General features: G+C 43.3%; 1 protein-coding gene across 1 annotated transcript in view; it reads right to left on the minus strand.

Moving 5' to 3' along the window:
• LOC126986901 (long-chain-fatty-acid--CoA ligase 4-like) overlaps positions 1 to 15,206 on the minus strand; it is a 32,219-nt gene extending 17,013 nt beyond the window's left edge. The window contains exon 1 of the mRNA XM_050843395.1: positions 14,500 to 15,206. The gene's annotated coding sequence lies outside the window, so the exon portion shown is untranslated. The remainder of the gene's footprint in view (positions 1 to 14,499) is intronic.
• Between the last annotated feature and the right edge of the window lie 399 nt (positions 15,207 to 15,605).

Below are 15,605 nucleotides of genomic sequence, written 5' to 3' on the forward strand. Positions count from 1 at the left end.
CTAAATATAAAAAAAAAAACATGATACAAGATAACGAAGAGAAGGACGAAATGCGACACCAGAACAAAACAAAAAATACGATATAGGGAAAAAAATGAAATAATCGCACTTGGGAATATCAGCGAATTGGGGAACTGGAGATAAACAAAAAGCTAAATATAAAGAAAAACATGATACAAGATAACGAAGAGAAGGACGAAATGCGACACCAGAACAAAACAAAAAAATACGATATAGGGAAAAAAATGAAATAATCGCACTTGGGAATATCAGCGAATTGGGGAACCGGATATAAAAAGGCTAAATATAAAAAAAAACATGATACAAAATAACGAAGAGAAGGACGAAATGCGACACCAGAACAAAACAAAAAACACGATAGAGGGAATAAAAATTAAATACTTGCACCAGCGAATATTAGCGCAATGGGGAACTGGAGAAAAAAAAGTCAAATAAAAAAACATGATACAGGATAACGAATAGAAGGATGAAATGGGACACCAAAACAAAACAAAAAACACGATAGAGGGAAAATAACAAATCCTCGCACTCGGGAATATCAGCGAAATGGGGAACTGGATATAAAGAAAAGCTAAATAGAAAAAAAAAACATTATACGGGATAACGAATACACGAAAACGTTTAAGTAAAGAGAAGAAACAATGAAATGGGAAACAAACAAAAAAAAAACTATAGAGGGTAACTAAAATAAAAAAAAATACGTTTAAATAGGAGGAATAAATAGCGAAATGGGAGAGTGAATATAAAACAAAACTAAACATGAAAAAAAAACACGAACACGATAAATAATAGAAGAAAAATGTTTAAGTAAGGGAAAAAAAACAACGGAACGGGAAGCTAAATATAAAGAAAAGCATAGTTCAGGGTAACTTATAGAAAAATTACGTTTAGATAAAAGGAATGGAAAAACAAGACGAAAATAAGACGTACGATACATGGCAACAATAGGAAGACATAACAGATAGAATATAAGAAAAATTGTACCCATGATTATCAGCCATACAAGAAAACATATATAAAAAAAACACACAAAATGAAGTACTGTAAATTAAAAGGAAAAATTCAGAAATTAAAAAAAAATATGTGATAAAATAGTTCACAAAATAAATAAACTAGATATAAAACAAAAGGCAAGATAATAGGAATAAAAACAAAAGATAACCAAAAAATAAAAAGCAACCGGAATGTAATCGAGCCAGACTTTCCTCATACGTATCAAAGTTATCACAAAGTTTTCAAACGAGAGAAAGAAGGAACTTGACATGTACGAAAAATGAGCTGTGAGAACTACGCATGTCATTCAAATTTAACGAAAAAACGCGATATAGACAACGACACCCGCGTAGTAACACAAGAAATACATTGTAACTCTCAAAGAAAAGTGATAACGCGAACAAGAGCAATGATAAGGACAGCATGTTACGATTGGGGGCACAAGTTCATACCCCTGTCATCCCGGGCGCAGGTTTGAGGGATGCGTCGTGTCGAGTGATAACGTAAGCGAAGATAAGGATAAGGAAAAACTGGTTCGATTAGGGCTGCACGAGGCTGCTATCTGTCCTCTCGTGTGCAGGGTAAAGGGTGGTGAGTGCTCTATCAGTGACGTGAGTTGCTGATAATGATGAAAATGACTAGACGGGAAGATACAAGATAGAGATAAGGAAATGAATAACAGATCGTTGGTGTCGTTACCTTCAACAATTACTAGTCTACTAATCGATAGAGACCTTTCCTAGCGTCCCCCATTTCTCAGTCTGATGTTAGTGTGCTCCATCCTGCTCTGGTAAAGGTTTTAACTGCACGACAAAGCCCTTTCCTAACGTCCTCCACCTCTTTGTCTAATTTTGGTGTGCTCCATCCTGCTCTGGTAAAGGTTTTAACTGCACGACAAAGCCCTTTCCTAACGTCATCCACCTCTTTGTCTAAATTTAGTGTGCTCCATCCTGCTTCTGTAAATCTTCTAATTCTTGCCACACTGTTCAACGAAGGTCTTTTCTTACTTTCTCTTTCACTTTTAATTCATATATCCATCCGGTTTTGTTTGACACGCTTTCTAAAATCTCCGGGTTGTCACTTTCCTTTTCGTTGTTTTTATGTAAGTAGTTCCACACGTGAAGTATTATATGTATTGTTAGAGGTCTCAAATGCCAAGATAAATAAGTCAGTAATTAAATAAATAAATAAATAAATAAAATTGGACTAGAGGTTAATGTACCGATGACATTTTACGTAAGAAGTAAATATGTCCAGTTTAAAAGGATTATGAAACACACACACACACACACACACACACACACACACACACACACACACACACACACACACACACACACACACATACCTGACGTTTTAGCGCTGCATAGGCTTAACGTTGACTTGCTGGATAGGTGTTTAGGCTTGTATAGACACGGATTAATGTGTGTATGGAGAGAGAGAGAGAGAGAGAGAGAGAGAGAGAGAGAGAGAGAGAGAGAGAGAGAGAGAACAGACACAGACAGACAGACAGAGAAATAGAGACAAGCAGACATATAATCAAGAATATAAACAGACAAATATAATGACACAGAAATACAGACAGACAGACAGACATAGATATACACAGACATGTAGACAGACATATAGAGTAGAGAGACTTAGGTTCACAGACATAAACTATAATTTTCGAAAACAGCAAAAAAAAAAAAAAAAAAGCAGACAGAACAAACAGACAGGAATTTATTGACCTGTACTGTCCCCCTTAACACACACACACACACACACACACACACACACACACACACACACACACACACACACAGCCAAACGAAACACATATGTCCCAACCAGCCGCTTCGCCCAAACACACTCCCGCTGTTTCATCGTGTTTGGCGGCCTTGTTGGATACAAACATACATAAACGATTTTAGGACTGACAGATTAATTAAAAGCATTATCAAACTGCTCTTCTGGTGGCCGCGGGGGTCCTGCTGATGTGACCTGCCATTGATTACTGATCTGTACACACACACCCACCCACACACACACACACACACACACACACGCAGTAAATAATGACACCCACAAATAGATAGATAGATAAATAGATAGATATATGCAGATTAAATTGATTGATGGATAGATAGATGCAAAAAATAGATGCTTTATTGACCACAAACTTGTAAGTTCAACTAAATACGTCTATTGCAACTTACTACATATAATTTAGTTTTTGGTTAAAAGTAAAATACCAAACATTGAAATACTTAAAAAAAAACATGCAAAGCACACACACACACACACACACACACACACACACACACACACACACACACACACACACACACACACACACACACACACACACACACACACCATCAATTAGCAGCTCACCAACAGGGAGCGTTAGGTGGGCGCTTCCTGCCGCCGGGCAATGAAGTTATGGCGTCAGTTTGCTCTACTTTATCGCCGCCGCTGAAACGCATTGGCAGATCTGTCTATGTAGTACCTGTCTGTCTGTCTGTCTGTCTAGCTGTCTGTCCGTCTGGCTGGCTGTGGATGTGCCAATCTATCTTTCTGTCATCAATAACTTGTCTACTCCATCGCTGGTGCTGAAGTACATTTGCATATCAGACTACCTCTCATCCTAAATACCTGTCTGCCTGCCCACCTATCTACTTAATTACTTGCCTGCCTACCGTTCTACCTACCTTCCTATCTGCCTAAATAACTACCTATCAATATGGCTGTCTCTGTTTCTACCTACTTTTCTATCTATCTACCTAACTTCTTACCTATTTGTCTATTTCTCTTTCTGTTGATGTATGTAAGGATCTATCAATATCTATCACTGTAACTACTTATTAACCTACTCGCTTATTTTGCTTGTTTCCCTATATACTTTACCTACCTACCAGTCTACCTATCTGTTTATACCTCCCTATTTACCTCTCTACCTATCTAGTTTATCGATGACGTTGAAATACTCCGCGCTATCAGTCGGTCCGGAAATTGATGTACCTCGCATCGCATTTATTGCCTCACCTGGCCGCCCATTGCCTGTCTCATTTACAGGTGACGCAGGGATAAAGTGGATGGGCTGTCTGTCTGTCTGTTTCTATATATCTCTTTACCTGTTCGTCGGTTAACCTGTCACTACCTTCTCTCCCTCTCCTTAACTTTTAACCTAACTTATTTCCCTGTCTCTAAAACGTATGATTCATTGGTGGGAAATAGAATGAACTGTCTGTCTTGTCGTTATTATCGTTTTTACCTGTCCATTTGTCCCACCCATCGTTTATCTCATTTCTCCTTTCTTTTATCTTTTGATTTAAACTCCTACCTACCTGTGTGTGTGTGTGTGTGTGTGTGTGTGTGTGTGTGTGTGTGTGTGTGTGTGTGTGTGTGTGTGTGTGTGTGTGTGTGTGTGTGTGTGTGTGTGTGTCTGTCTATCTGTCTCTAAATACCTGTCTGCCTGCCCACCTATTTACTTAATTACTTGCCTGCCTACCTCGATAAGGCATCTATTTTCTGAGGTCTGTGTGTGTGTGTGTGTGTGTGTGTGTGTGTGTGGGTGTGTGCGCGTGTGTGGGTGTGGGTGTGTGTGTGTGTGTGGGTGTGGGTGTGGGTGGGTGTGGGTGTGTGTGTGTGTCCTCGTGAAGGGTGTTGAGGCAAACTTTTAGGATGAGTGTCGGAGTGGAGCGGAGAGGACGGTGCGGCGGAGACAGACACAGCGATGAATATTTTAGCAGTACTTCTCCCACCTTTCTCCTCCTCCTCTTCCCATCTTCCTCCTCTTCTTCTTCCCATCCTCCTCATCCTCTTCCCATCTTCCTCCTCCTCCTCCTCCTCCCATGTCGTTTTTGATTCCCCGTTGTCCTTCTCTTCCTCCTTCTCCTCCTTTATATCCTCTTTTCTTATTGCTTTCGTTTTCATTGTCTTCGTCGTTCCTCTCTTCCTCTTTTACTTCTTTCTCCTCCTCCTCCTCCTCCTCCTCCTCCTCTGCCACCACTTCCTCAATCTTATCCTTCCTGTCTTCATTCTCGCACAGCTTTATTGTTTTCCTGGTTCTCGTCTTTCTCCTCCTTCTCCTCCTCCTCCTCCTCCTCCTCCTCCTCCTCCTCCTCCTCCTCCTCCTCCTCCTCCTCCTCCTCCTCCTCCCATTTTTCATTCCCCTCGCTCCGTTTCCAAACTCAACAACACCAACTTCTCTAATGTCGAGAAAATGAGAGAGAGAGAGAGAGAGAGAGAGAGAGAGAGAGAGAGAGAGAGAGAGAGAGAGAGAGACCGACCAGCCTTCGTCCTCTTCACTTAAATTACTTAAATCATGATGGGCAGCAGGTGACATCTATACAATTTTACTCTCTCTCTCTCTCTCTCTCTCTCTCTCCATTATACTCTCCTTCCTATCCGGTTTTATCCACCCTCTCTCTCCCTCCCTCTTTCCCTCTCTCTCTCCCCCTGTACACTTCCATCAGGCTTCTCTCTCCACGCCTCTTTTCCCTCGCTCTCCAAGCCTCTCACACTCCACACTCACTATTCTTCCTCCGCTCTCCTTTCTCTCCACCTTTCTTCTCACCTGCCTCCACCTTTCCTCCAAATTTCTATTTTCTGTATTTTCTCTCTCCAGTATTCTCTCTTCTTATTCTATTCTCTCTCTCTCTCTCTCTCTCTCTCTCTCTCTCTCTCTCTCTCTCTCTCTCTCTCTCTCTCTCTCTCTCTCTCTCTCTCTCTCTCTCTCTCTCTCTCTCTCTCTCAATAGTTCCCTTGGACACACAAACGATCAGCTTTTATCATAAACCGAAGATGGGGAGTCCCTTGATTATATTATCGACGTGTGTGTGTGTGTGTGTGTGTGTGTGTGTGTGTGTGTGTGTGTGTGTGTATCTAAGTACTTGGTAACGGAGCCACTTGATAACGTGAGTGTTTACCTGTGTGTGTGTGTGTGTGTGTGTGTGTGTGTGTGTGTGTGTAGGGATGGAGTGGGGGGCTGATAGCACACTTTGATAACTGTATTAATTTTACGTAGAATGCAATAGTTCCCTTGCTCTATTACTTTAGTTATTAATAATGAAATAAAGGGAATTGCGTTTACCTTTACCTTAATTAGATTTACCTTTATATTCCACTTTCTTTATGTAGTTTTTCTCTCCTCTCCTTTCTCCTCTTCCTCCTCCTACTCTTCTTTCTTTCGACAATTCCCTTACACTTCTTCTCCTATTCTTTATCTCCTCTTCACATTCATTTTTCCTCCTCTTCCTGTTTCCTTCTTTTATCCCTTTCACCCTCTTCTCTCTTCCTATTGTCAACTCATATCCCTTTCATCATCTCCCTCCTCCACTCCTTCCTCCTTGCATATATCTCCCTCTTCCTTATCCTTTCCTCACCTCTCATCCTTTCCATCTTCTTTCCCTCCTTCCTTCCTTCTCCTCCTCCTCCTTCAGTTATCCCTTTCCACATTCCTCCTTCAAATATTTCCTCTTCACTATTCCTTTCTCTTATTCCTCCCTTCGTCTATAATTCCTATTTCTTTCCCGTTATCAAACTTACCCTCCCTCACTCCTCTTTCTCTTCTTCTCCCCCTCAGTCCATCCTCTTCTCCTGTAACTTCCATCTCAACTTCCTCAATCCGTTTCTCCTTCCCTCACCCTCTTCCTCCTCCCTCCTCCATCATTTTCTCCCTCTTCCTCCTCCCTTTGTCGCCTCGGTGCAGTCTCTCCGGTTCACTGCAAGGGTCGAGAAGTTTCAGGTGAAGGTTCGAAGCTCCACTTGACCTCTTGCCTTCACGGGGTGACTCAGTGGCTGTTTGACCTTTGCTGATACGAGGGCTAGGACGGCGCGTGCAGGTGTGTGTGTGTGTGTGTGTGTGTGTGTGTGTGTGTGTGTGTGTGTGTGTGTGTGTGTGTGTGTGTGTGTGTGTGTGGTACAGGTTTTGTTTTGTTTATTTTCATATTGTTTTTACTCATTTTCTTTTCACATTCCTTCTACTTTTCTTTCCATATTACTTTTACTTTTCGTTCCATATTACTTTTACAGTTTTTTTGTTGTTGTTTTTTTATCCTCGTGTATGTTGAGAAAGTTTGTCTCATGTTCGAGTGTAGAATCTGGCGTTATAATATTTTTTTCCAACTCATTTTTTTCTCACTCATCTTTTTTTTTTCCTCAACACTACTCATCCAACTATTCTTTTTATTATAACTTTCTTCTCTTCTTCCTACATCCTACTCCTTTTTCTCCATCCCTCTCCTCAAGCTCTTATCGTTTCCTTAAATCTTCCATTCTCTCTCTATCCTTCCTAATATCCTTCGCTTCCCCCTTCTCCTTTCATTTATAAGATTTAGTTTTCTTGTACATATATATTAACAAAACTTTTCTCTAACATGTATAAACGTATAAAGTGCAGCATGTTTTATATATTTTCTAAAGCATCAAGCGAATCGTTTTTCTTTTGTTCTCATCAATAATACTTTCCCTTTGATCACCTTGCTAATATTTTACGTTTTCCTTTTTTCAGAGGCTTACGTTACTTACAAGTCTTCTACAATTATGCCTGCCCACCGTATCCTCCTTTGCCTTCATTCGTTGCCACTCCGCCTCAAGCTCATCTACAACGTACTGACTGCCTTTCCTCTATCCTTCTCTCCTTTGCACCGCTACATGAAGTTCGTCTCTCCACTGTACTCTCTTCTCCTCCCTTGATCTTTCTTTTTCTCTGCACCTCCGCCTCAAGCTCATCTACAACGTACTGACTGCCTTTCCTCTATCCTTCTCTCCTTTGCACCTCCACATGAAGATCGTCTCTCCACTGTACTCACTCCTCCTTCCTTGATCTCTCTTTTTCCTCGCACCTTTTCTTTGCTTCAAGTCTATCTCCCCAACGTACTCGGTCTCGTTCTTTCTTCCCATCTCCCCAAGGTACTCACTGTTCTCGATCTTCTTTTTTTCTTTCCAACTCCGTCTGAAGTCTATCTCCCCAACGCACTCACTGTTTTCAATCTCCTTTTTTCTCTCCAACTCCGCCTGAAGTCTATCCCCCCAACGTAGTCACTGCTCTCAATCTTCTTTTTACTTTCCAACTCCGCCTGAAGTCTATCCCCCCAACCTAGTCACTGCTCTCAATCTCCTTTTTACTTTCCAACTCCTCCTGAAGTCTCTCTCCCGAACGTAGTCACTGCTCTCAATCTCCTTTTTTCTTTCCATCTCCGCCTGAAGTCTCTCTCCCCAACGCACTCGCTGCTCTCAATCTCCTTTTTTCTTTCCAACTCCGCCTGAAGTCTATCCCCCCAACGTAGTCACTGCTCTCAATCTCCTTTTCACTTTCCAACTCCGCCCAAAGTCTCCATCCAGTGTACTCAAGTCTCCACCCCCGATTTAGTTTTCATTTGCACCTTCACTTCACTTCTCCAATCTACCCTTTGTCTCCCTTCTCAATCTCCTTTTTACTTTCCATCTCCGCCCCAAGTCTCCATCCAGTGTGCTCAAGTCTCCACCCCCGATCTAGTTTTCATTTGCAGCTTCACTTCACTTCTCCAATCTACCTTTTGTCTCTCTTCTCGATTTTTTTTCTCGTTCCACCTCCGCCTCAAGTCTCTATCCAATGTCCTCAGTCTCATCGCGATCCTTCTTTCTGTTTGTACCTCCAAATGAAGTCTATTTCTCCGATGTTTTTTTTTTTACAACAAAGGAGACAGCTGAAGGGCACAAAAGAAAGGGAAACAATAATAATAAAAAAAACGCTGCTCGCTGCTTCCAAAAAGAATCCAAAGAGGTGGCCGAAAGAGAGGTTAATTTCGAGATTTTTCAATGTACTCTCTTTATCCCCTCGATCTTTTGCCTCTCACAGTTTCTCTCCATGATCTTTTATTAGGCTCCTCATCTTCTCTTCCTCTTTCTCTCCACTTCGCTCTTCTTTCCCTTCACCATTTCTCTCCATGGTCTTTTACTGTGCTCCTCATTTTCTCTCTCTTTTGATCTCATTTCCCCGGGCGTTTCTCTCCATGATCTTTTACTAAGCTCTTTTTCTTCTCTTACTCTTTCTCCTACCTCGATCTCTTTGCCCTTCGACGAGTGTTCTCAAGGCTCTGAACAAGCCCCTCAGCGTCTCTTTCCACCACCTGACCAAACCCTCCCCTCTTCGCCCTTTGCCTTCCTTATCATCATCATCTCTGTAATACGTTCTGCTCCTGGTCATCTCCTCACTTCGTCGTTTCTTGTTGTAAAACGCGGAATATGAGAGGCAATCCGTTTCGCTTTTTTTTTTTCTAGAACGGGAAATATAAGAAACAATCCTTTTCACATGGTTATTTTTTGCCTTAAAATGTCGAAAACGAGAAGTAATTAATTTCACATCTCCATTTCGTGTATTAAAAAATGTCAAATAATCATAAGAAGCAATGCTGTTAAAGGGAGACTATTAAAGACGTACGGTTTTTTTTTCTTGAATCACCACAAAGTTAATCAAAAAGAAAATATTTGAGTGATAAATCTATAGAGATATTTTCATTTAGGGTGTGTTAGTATGTCAATGTCTTTCATTAATACAATTTCAGGAATTCGCACTTTCAAGGAAGGCAGCGGTGATAATATAGATTTCGTAAGTGTCCAGCTGCATCATATATTATTTTGTGGTAATTGGTGTGAAGGCGTTAAGTAGGAAAACGTTTATCACTTATATATTCATGTCTGCAGTATATCGACACCGGGTGGCGAAACATTAAGTATTCAGATGTGTTTTAATTTGGGGATATTAAGATGACCTTTACACGTATTTCCAAGCACGCTAGGCAATGATATTAAGTGTGTGGGAGGGTTTTAAATGTACACGTGTCAAACTCCATCCAATCACCTCTGTATCGTATTGATGGAGAGTGGAGAAATAACTGTACATGTATTATGGAAGTATTGATAGATTAACATTTCTCCTATTCGTGTTTAGATAAATATGTGTGAGAATGTTTCAGATATACACGAGTCAGCCCTCCAAACACCACTATATCGATCTGGCGCAGAGTGGAGACGCTTTTAATACATGTTTCAAGGTACTTTGGGTGAGTTATTGTGTCTCCTACTCGTATTTAGGTAGCTATGTGTGAGAATGTTTTAGATATACACGAGTCAGCCCTCCAAACACCACTATATCGATCTGGCGCAGAATGGAGACGCTTTTAATACATGTTTCAAGGTACTTTGGGTGAATTATTTTGTCTCCTACTCGTGTTTAGGTAGCTATGTGTGAGAATGTTTCAGATATACACGAGTCAGCCCTCCAAACACCACTATATCGAACTGACGCAGAGTGGAGACGCTTTCAATACATGTTTCAAGGTACCCTACTCGTGTTTGGGTAGCTATGTGTGGGGCGGTTTTAGATATAGACGAGCCAGCCCTCCCTCCTATCAACACGTCACCACTATCGTATTCGTATCGGTGCGGAGTGGAGAAGTTCAGTGTAAGTATTTTGAGGGAGTTTAGGCCTATTAACATTTCTCCTACCCGTGTTGAGGTATCCACGGTATACAATTAGACAGTAACATTAAGACAGTAGCATAAACAACAGCATAGACAGTAAAGGGCATTGAGAATTGCTTTGAGAGTAGAGAGCATAGACAGTAGCTTAGACAGTAACATATACAGTAAAGGGGAAAGACAGTAGCATAGACAGTAAAGGGCATAGACAGTATCAGGGCAGACAGACAGATGTGTGGATGAGTGTGTCAGTTAGCTAGATAAGAGTCGACCTTCATTCCCCAGTGCATGGCCTTGCTTCAGAGTGCAAAAGCCTGAAGTATATGTTCAGTAAGAGAGCTTAGGCATATTTCTATTACCTATACATATACATTTCTTTAGGTATACGTTAGCGTCCAGAACGATCTCAAAAGTGTGCTGGAAAAGAATATTTTTTTTTAACAGTAAAGAAAGCAGCTCAAGGGCAAGGAAAGGAACAAAAAGCCTGCTAAGCGCTGCTCCTGCAAAAGCATATTGAGTTGAGTGGACAAAAGAGAGGTCAGTTTCGAATGGTGAGGTGTCTTGATATGGCAGAAAGCATGCCGTCTGAGTACAGGTCGCATCGGTAAGGTTGGTGAGGGTGTATGATCTTCGTACTATTCCATTAATAATACGCAAACAGAGGCTCTATATGTCTGCAAACACCCACCGACATGTTGATTGTAACCGTTCCATAATGTTCGTCCGCTGTGTCAGAACGTAACGCACACTGTATCCAGGATATTCTAGTGAAGATGCATATTTCAGTGGACTAAGGCTGGTATAACAAGACACTTTGCCTTCTCACATCAGCTATATCTAAAGGTCAAAGAGGGGGGATCAGTCAGGTTCTAATGAGTGTTTTTTATGCTCAGGGTACAGAGGAAAGATGAAACTACCACCAGGGTCATAAAACTACCCCTGGAAATGCCCACAACTCCTACGAAAGCCTTGTCAAATATGTGTTCTTGGGCGGCGGAATGTCTCATAATACGACCCTTAGTAAGTGTTTTGATGTTGTTTTTACAAATATAACTTTAAGAATTCGTACTATAAAAGATGTTCGCTGGGATAATGATAGTTTGCATGTGCGTTAGACATAAATAATAAGTGTGTAGAGGTGTGTTTTGGTTGTATAAGAACGTATAAAAATATCGATTAAGTAACATAGCTTAACGTGTGTATTTTATAAAGGTATTTACTTCTGTTTACATTGCTTACATATATACACGGGATTAAACATGCTAGGTAGTAATGAGTGTGAGGAGGTGTGTGGTTTTAGTATACTAGGTGTGTTTAAGATATGTAAGAGTTGCGCAGTGTCTCGGTTTAGAGTTCAAAGCTTCACGTACGTTTTGTTTGCTTAGTTGTATACACATGATTAGATATGCTAGGTAGTAATGAGTGTTCGAAGGTGTGGTTTTAGTATGTCAGAGGGTGTGTTTAAGATATACGAGTCGTGCAGTGTCTCGGTTTAGAGTGACAAAGCTTCAAGTACGTGTTTCTGTTTGCATTGCTAAGTTGTATACAAGGGATTAAAGATGCTAGGTTGTAATGAGTGTGCGAGGGTGTGGTTTTAGTATGCTAGAAGGTGTGTTTAAGATATATGAGTCGTGCAGTGTCTCGGTTTAGAGTGACAAAGCTTCAAGTACGTGTTTCTGTATGCGTTGCTAAGTTGTATACAAGGGATTAAAGATGCTAGGTTGTAATGAGTGTGCGAGGGTGTGGTTTTAGTATGCTAGAAGGTGTGTTTAAGATATGTAAGAGTCGTGCAGTGTCTCGGTTTAGAGTGACAAAGCTTCAAGTACGTTTTTGTTTACATTGCTTAGTTGTATACACGCCATGTTGCCTCTCTTTCTACCTTCTATCGATATTTTCATGCTGATTGCTCTTCTGAACTTTCTAACTGCATGCCTCCCCCCCTCTCACGGCCCCGCTCCACACGACTTTCTACTCATGCTCATCCCTATACTGTCCAAACCCCTTATTTTTGTTGCCCTTGAGCCGGGTCGTATGATGTAAAAAAAAAGATTAGATATGCAAGGTAGTGATAAGAGAGGTGTGTTTTGAGTATTTTTAAAAGCTGTCCCTCAAACCACAAGTGCAGTGTATTGGTTCCGCTTGGAGTATAAGCTTGAAGTATATATGATTTAAGGGTGATTAGTTGCATTTGGCATTACCTCTCTTTCGGCCACCTCTTTTGATCCTTTTTTTTAGGAGCAGCGAGTAGCGGGCTTTTTTTTATTATTGTTTCCTTTTTTTGTGCCCTTGAGCTGTCTCCTGTGTTGTGAAAAAAAAAAATACACGTGTTCAAGTAGGCCAGGTAGGAAAGATGAGTGTGGGAAGGAGAGTTTTGAATAGGGACGCATGCTTCAAAACCGATAACTTAACGGTAAGACTGGATGTAGCAGCGCGTCTCATAATGAGGGTTGAGGTGAGGTCAAACTGTAGCAAAAACCCGCGTTGCCATGTCTCCCAAACCCGCGATGCGCTTTCTCTCTCTCTCTCTCTCTCTCTCTCTCTCTCTCTCTCTCTCTCTCTCTCTCTCTCTCTCTCTCTCTCTCTCTCTCTCTCTCTCTCTCTCTCTCTCTCTCTCTCTCTCTCTCTCATATTCTACATTTCGTGACACCCTGATTATAATGTCTTAAGTCAAAACGCAAAGTGAGTGCATGCTCCGAGTGGTCAGTTGTATGAAGCCTGTGTGTGTGTGTGTGTGTGTGTGTGTGTGTGTGTGTGTGTGTGTGTGTGTGAAGGCAGTTTGTGATAAATATAAAGTAGATACCGGTCAGAGTACATCATCAGGTGGTGAAAACAAACAAGCATATCAAGCTGTGTTTACGATATAGATGAGTCGCCCCTCCAACCCCTAGCGCTGGCGGGTGTGTTCCTGGCCCCGGGTGTGTTAAAGCAGGTCACCATGCGGGTCACGTGGGCCGACCGTCATCAGGATTGCGTGCAGGTGTGGCGAGGGTGCATGGTGAGTGTGGGTCGGCGGGGGTTATGGTGGTGGTAATGGTTGTGGTGGAGGTGATAATGATGGTGGGGATGATTGTGGTTGTGGTGGTGTTATGGAGTGGAGAGAAGAGGAGGAAGAGGAAAATGAGAAGAAAACAAAGAGGAGGAGAGAAGCCCTTAGGAGTTGGCATAAATTTGTGTTTGGGGAGCAGTAAACATTATGACACACACACACACACACACACACACACACACACACACACACACACACACACACACCACCTTTTGGGGCTCCCCCGCTCGCCAGCCTCAGTGACCCCGTTAAAGCGACCCCGCCTCATCTCCACCTCGCCACCCACGCCCGCACGCCCATATCCCACGTAACCCACGCCCTCGGTACCCGCAGCAAGACGCCCAGGAACCTCACTCAGGGCGGGACGGGTCCAGGGCGTGGAGAGGCATTACTCTATCGGTTTATCGGGAGCATCGATCACTTGCCGGCACCCCGCTATTGCGACTCAGCCGGGAACTCGTGTGGCCTGCGCCGGACATATCAAGCTCGGAGGAAAATAAATGCTGTGGTCGGATTTCCTAGTACTGCCACGTCGCCTGTTCCGGGTGAGGAAAGACGAATCATGCCCTTCGCTGCCCTCCACACCCCGAGCCATTGCAAAACACGCCGCAGGACACGTCAGGACAAATGTTAGACCACGTCAGAGTTTGCATGGCCCTGACGCAGGCGCACCAACCCCCGTCAGCTGGCAGCTCATCACGGCTATTTACGCACACCTGCACCACCAGTACACCTGCCAGCACCCTCCCCGAGCCTAGAAGGGGTGTGTCGTAAGCCCTCGATGCCCAGCACTGTCCACGTGTTGGCCTAATATTGAGGTTACATGGGCGGCTTGGCTGACGGGGCGGACGATCACTATAGCCCGCGTCGCCATGTGTTCCGGTGTCTGTTTACATGCCTCACGCTCCCCTTACATCACATTACGCCCCACGGACACCCAGGACACATTACAGACACCCGAGGAGTACGGTAATAGAGGTACACAGACTTACCTGGGTACGAGGAACACGGGAAGGGATGAGTCGTCGACCTGTGAGCTTCGTCGCGCGCCGTACACACTCCCTCCGCCACTCCGCACTCTCTCCCCGTCACACCACGCCACTAAACTGTCTGGCGGCGCGTTTCCCGTGGCCTCGAAGCACTCAGAAAGCCGGGCATGAGGTGCCGTGTGCCAAGGGGGCCGGGGCGGGCAAGTTATGGGGAGGAAACAGAAGCAGAGCACGCGGCGAGTCGGTCTCCTGTTCCCTTCACTGCAGTAAGCTCCCACGTTATTGATCGCCGGGAAGGTGGTGTGATGCGCGGGGGAGACTGGTAGAGAGGGAGAGAGAGCGAGGAGGAGCCGATAGGGGAGGAGCTAACGGGAGGCAGAACGTGGAGCCGGGGAGAGGAAAAGGAGAGAGGTGCCGGTTAATATTATGGAACAGCAGGGAGGGAGGCAGGGAGGGAGGGAGGGAGGGCGAAAGGGCAAATCAGCTGACTGTCTGGCCTTACCCGTCTCCTCCCTTCCTTCCCCTCCCTCCCTTTTCCCTATTCCCCTTCCTCCCTTTCTGCTCCCCCTCCCTCTCCCTCTCCCTCGCGTGTTTCGGGGAAACGGAAGCCTCGTGAGTGACTGAACGTTGATCTGTGTTGGCTGAGTCAGCTCTCTCTCTCTCTCTCTCTCTCTCTCTCTCTCTCTCTCTCTCTCTCTCTCTCTCTCTCTCTCTCTCATTTAAACTTAATTAGTTGATAACAAAAAGGAATCATGCTTGACGCCAAGGATTATCCGTAGCAATGACTATTGTTTATGTATATGAATAAATAAATAAATAAATAGATAGATAGAGATAGATAGATAGATAGAGATAGATAGATAGAGATAGATAGAGGTAGATCGATAGATAGATATGCTTACAAGTAATTTCCGCGTTGAGCCGTGACGTCACTCGTCCCTCGCCGGCTCAAGCGTTCTCTTCCTCGTACAGCGCAGCGCGGTGCTGTACGTCACCCGACACTAGGAAAGAACCGCACGGTTCAGAGAACTGATGCAACCATAATCTCTAATTACACATTTTCTCCTGTCATGAGGTAAAAGAACTGAATAGCTGTTCGTGTAATTTAA

The sequence above is a fragment of the Eriocheir sinensis genome, chromosome 63, assembly GCF_024679095.1.
Source record: "Eriocheir sinensis breed Jianghai 21 chromosome 63, ASM2467909v1, whole genome shotgun sequence".
Taxonomy (NCBI): domain Eukaryota; kingdom Metazoa; phylum Arthropoda; class Malacostraca; order Decapoda; family Varunidae; genus Eriocheir; species Eriocheir sinensis.